A 4,470-nucleotide genomic window follows, 5' to 3' on the forward strand; every position below is an offset into this window, starting at 1 on the left:
GATCCGCAGCCTCCCCCAAGCCCACCCCCACCATCGACGACCCTCACCGTAGATGAGGTCGAGCTCCTCCTCCCCTCTCCCTCCCACGGATCTCTCTCGCCCCTCTCGATCCCTCTCGAAGCTCCCGCATCCCATCCTTCTACTCCCAAACTCCGCGGCCCGGATCAGATTCCTTGAATTATGATGTACCAGATCGAAGCGGAGTGGGGGCGGGAGCGAGCTCGTTGGTGCTGGGCGGCCGCTCCTCCCGCCTTCGTCGATGACCACCTACTCCCGCCTAATGGTTGTTACTAGTAGTATCCGATACAATCCAGCAGCGGCCATGCCGCCGAGGGGAGGATCCACTCCAGCATCTTCCATGTCGCCCCAGGCTAGTGCGGCCCTGGCCATGGCAGGAGGGGAGGAGCCCGAAACTCCGACGGCCGGCTCCCGCGCCGCTCCGTCTCCTTCCTCAAGCTCCAAGGACGGAAGCGCGCCTTGGTCCATCTCCATCTCCGGTGAGGACGACTGAAGCCCGCCATGGAAGCTCCCTTCCAGATCCACCATGGGAGAGCAAGGATGCGGGAGCTCCCTCTACTTCCCCTCCTGTGTCGTCAAGCTTCAGTTTCATCTCTGCTTTCCAATTTCATTTGGTACATCTCTGTTTTCCTCTCTCTCTCTCTCACTATGGAATGGATTTCGATTTCAACTCAACTACCTTACTGTCTTCTTCCTTATGCAGCAGCAGCAGCAACAGCCATTGGTATGGTACAACAGGCAACAGAGGAAGATGGACAGCTGAATCACCATTCTTCTCGACACAGCAGCAAGACTTCTTAGTTCAGTTTCTACCATTGGATATTTCATTGTCACACTGCTTGCTTGCTTCTTCACAAGAGGAAGACCGTGGATGGATGGATGGGTGGATACATGCATACAACAGGGAAAAAATCAGCTTCCTTTCAAGTTAAGATACTACTAGTAACAACCATTAGTCGTCTCATCATCGATTGAATCTCCTGTTCATCCAGATCGACACGGCCGCGCGCGACCACGCAGCGTCTGCGGCGCTGCTGAAGGAGCTCCTGGCGCATCTGAAGTTTATGGAGGCCTGGGGGTGGCCAATCGGCTTGACCTCGTGGGGCCCATCGTCTAGCAGCCCGAGTACAACCTCTTCTCCCGCCACAAGGTACTGCCGCTGCTGCCTCGATTATTACTTCAGTTAATCCTACATTCTGCTGCTGCTACTGCTAATCTCGATTTGATCCTTAATTGATCCATTGTTGAGCGGTACTGTGGTACTACTGGAGTATCAGCAATGATGCGTTGGGTGTGTTGCTAATCTTGATTTGATGTCTAATTAGTGAATCAGTGGTACTTTACTAATATACTGTATTAGCAATGATATCTTGGATGTGTGGATTGATGTGTACAACTGTTGCTGCTGTAGATCATTTATTGTAGGAGTACAACTGTTGCTACTGTCATCTCATTTGGGTTGCCTCAAAGTATTCAAAACTACAGTTTTTCAAAAACTATGGTATTCTAGTAATACTTTGAAAATACTTTGCATCCAAACGGGGCCTGCAATTAGCACATAGTTGCGTTGTATAGTTGCTTATATAATCAGATGTTGTATGTAGTCACGTACGCTTTCCAATTTTGATCCACTGCTTGCTTCCTAGCTCACGTGTGTCATTTTTTCAGATAGTTGCGACTCCTTTATAATTGACATGCTTATTGTTTCTCAATGAAGATAGTACAAGCAGACGGGCGGTCTGAACTGATGCCATGTTGATATGTCTGCATCATCTGTGCTTACCCTTGTGGATAGCATCTGAGAGAAAACAAGATCTTTCATTTTCAGCAATAGGTGTTTGTTCTCTAATTCTCATATTTGTGCCATAGTTTGTATTCTTCCTAGTAGTTAGATGGGGTTAAATTTTTAACTTGACTCCAAGATCCAATCCAATGGGGTCATAGTGGGCATGGGTAGGGCGATGGTTTACTTATTAACCCTTTGAAGTGTTTGCCATTGCCCTGGAGTCAAATGGTCTGACCGAGATTCTCAGTTTTGGACAATCTTCAAATTCTTTTGACTCTTCCTACTTGTATATCCTTACACAATCAATAAAAAATTCCAAGTGAACAAATGAATCTCTGCTTATTATCTGATGATACCTTTTATTAATGTTGTCCATTTGTCTCTGCTATTTCCATCGCAAATTTCTTGTGCGGCATCGGGTGGCAAATGAGGTGAAATATTGTGTGTTAAACACTGAATCTTTGATGTGTTTACAAAACTCCGCTTATTATCTGATGCCACATCAGCTTCGATCCACATTTTCAAGTTCTCTTTTCTGCACAGTTTCTTTATCATTCCTGTGAATTTCATGTCGTTGATGGCAGTGATTTGATTCTATCCGCACTTCTGATTAATCCATGAAGTACAAGGGAAAACATGGTTGAATTTCTTAATATGAGCCATACAATAGTAAAATCTTGTTCTCTTGTAGATTTTGTGTTCTTGTTTTACCGTGGCTGTGATGATTAACAGCTTCAGCAAACATGCCAGTTCTGCTTCTGAGAATTCATGACTGAAAAATCTGTTAGACAAGATCTGAGCCATTTTGCACTTAGAAAAGTTTTGTTCTCCCATTGTTGATACGTGAATATTAATGATTATTACCTTACATACATTCTATATCTCGGTTTCTAGCATGTAATTTGTTCTGAGACACCATCTGAATTGCCAATGATACTACACCCAACATTTGGAGGTGCAGATGGCTCCAGGATCCTGTTTACAGGATGAACCTACCTGGAGGCGCTGTATCCACATGACATTCATGGGCAAGTTCTGAGGTTCTTCATGATCACCTCAAACTTTTCTTGATTTTTTCAAGTTGACTTCTGCTTTTTTACTTGGTAAATTAAGTGGCTGTTTATTTATCTTTGCCGAGTTTAACTATCCTCTCACAAGTACCTCTGATTTGCGGAAGAGGCTGAAAAACTCGCAGATTGTGTGTTGTCATCAGCTTCGTCTCTTGGTCCTACGAGATGGGAGTTAAATAACGACACCAGATTAACTCTTATGCATTCCTGCCTGAATCAACTATTTAGCATAATCAATGGAAAGTTATCTTAAGTAACAAACTCATGTTTGACAGAACTGATGGAATAAAAACCTGAAAACATAAATAAAAATCTCAAGAAATTTTAAAAGTTGGGTGTACTATTGCCATGTCGAGTAGCTTTGTTTGTGGTAACTAGCTTGAGCAGCATATTATGGAAGAACAAAAATTATTACTGGAGATAATAGCTTGAATTAGTTTTAGCTTCAACCCATTGTATTCTTTATTTCTTTTGATTTGTGGCTTGTGGTTAAAACTAGTTCACTGTTAGTTTCATTTGTGATGGCCAATAGGCCAATAGATATGAGATCCAAGGGAGTTGTTTTTGCTCTATGATTTGGCTCTTCTGTTATATTTGATGATATAATCACTGGAATGCGGTTGGCCATTGGTATGTCAGACCTTCTGTTGTCTAGGGAGGTTTTCCTTCTCCACGTAATAACATTTTCAGATTAGAATATTCGTTTGCTTTTGTATTTTCCTCTTGATTTTGTTTCATAAGACTTGTCAACACAAGGTTTGCCTTTGAGAGAACCTGGTGGATTTTCTCTTCCATACCGGTTCCGTTGCGGGCGTACACTGATTTAGAGCCTCCATCGTGTCTCACTCTCCACATCTGTTGCTGGGTGTCAGATTGGTTCTTGAACATTTTGAATCTAATCTTTGTTTTTTGTTGTATGGCTGCTGTTTTTCATTTTTGTCCGTGGCCTTCATAATCCCGCATGTTCATAATATATTGCTGGAATTGAGCTTAATATTCATGTGTGTATGTGTGTGTGTGTGTCGAGTAAAGTTTTGGTTTGTGCTGCTCCTTTGTAACGTGATGAAACAAAGAATGTCCTTCACTCCTTTTTTGAATGGAATATCCATAATACATTGGCTCTAGTTTTTCTAATTTTTATCAGCTGATTCATGTAACAGGGCGTTCGTGGAAGGCCAAGTCCTGACTATGGCCCTCGAGTGAGTCCGGCATTTGCTCGCTATTGAAGGAGCTACATGTAGAAGAAGAAAACACTTGTAGAGCTTGTAACTGGTTCCCATAGTTGTAGAGCTTGTATCAACTAAGCTTTTATTACGTGTAACTTGGAGAACTTGTAAATGCTACAGCTTGTAGGACGTGTCATTTGTAGAGCTTGTAAATAAGCTTTTATATGCTATAGCTTGTAGGACGTCATTTGTAGAGATTGTGTTGAATCTGGCTGTTGTTATTTGAAGTATCATGTGTGTGTTTTGCTTGCCAATTTAACTACTGGTTATTTTCTTATTGTCAAATTGAAATATAAAGAATCTGGGCCTAATAGCTAGGACCCACTTATAAGAACCTGACAAGTGGGACCTGTTTGACTAGCGGACCCAT

The 4,470-nt window shown here is 42.7% G+C and overlaps 1 long non-coding RNA gene and 5 other non-coding genes across 9 annotated transcripts; all 6 read left to right on the forward strand.

Moving 5' to 3' along the window:
• The first annotated feature begins 6 nt into the window (after positions 1 to 6).
• LOC119295536 lies at positions 7 to 4,354 on the forward strand. Of its 4 annotated transcripts, XR_005144082.1 has the most exons (4): positions 7 to 632; positions 722 to 1,168; positions 1,736 to 1,852; positions 4,035 to 4,354. It is a non-coding gene; the product is annotated as an uncharacterized LOC119295536 (long non-coding RNA). The 4 variants fall into 4 exon arrangements; XR_005144083.1 differs by lacking the exon at positions 1,736 to 1,852; XR_005144081.1 differs by lacking the exon at positions 4,035 to 4,354 and having other exon boundaries at positions 1,687 to 2,132.
• On the forward strand, positions 2,223 to 2,306 carry LOC119296509. The gene has a single exon (XR_005145265.1). It is a non-coding gene; the product is annotated as a small nucleolar RNA R16 (small nucleolar RNA).
• On the forward strand, positions 2,383 to 2,466 carry LOC119296596. The gene has a single exon (XR_005145321.1). It is a non-coding gene; the product is annotated as a small nucleolar RNA U36a (small nucleolar RNA).
• On the forward strand, positions 2,515 to 2,610 carry LOC119296471. The gene has a single exon (XR_005145237.1). It is a non-coding gene; the product is annotated as a small nucleolar RNA Z223 (small nucleolar RNA).
• On the forward strand, positions 2,731 to 2,846 carry LOC119296495. The gene has a single exon (XR_005145255.1). It is a non-coding gene; the product is annotated as a small nucleolar RNA Z278 (small nucleolar RNA).
• Positions 2,963 to 3,067, forward strand: LOC119296569. Its single transcript, XR_005145300.1, has one exon. It is a non-coding gene; the product is annotated as a small nucleolar RNA snoR97 (small nucleolar RNA).
• Positions 4,355 to 4,470: the final 116 nt, after the last annotated feature.

This window comes from Triticum dicoccoides, chromosome 4B, assembly GCF_002162155.2.
Source record: "Triticum dicoccoides isolate Atlit2015 ecotype Zavitan chromosome 4B, WEW_v2.0, whole genome shotgun sequence".
NCBI lineage: Eukaryota > Viridiplantae > Streptophyta > Magnoliopsida > Poales > Poaceae > Triticum > Triticum dicoccoides.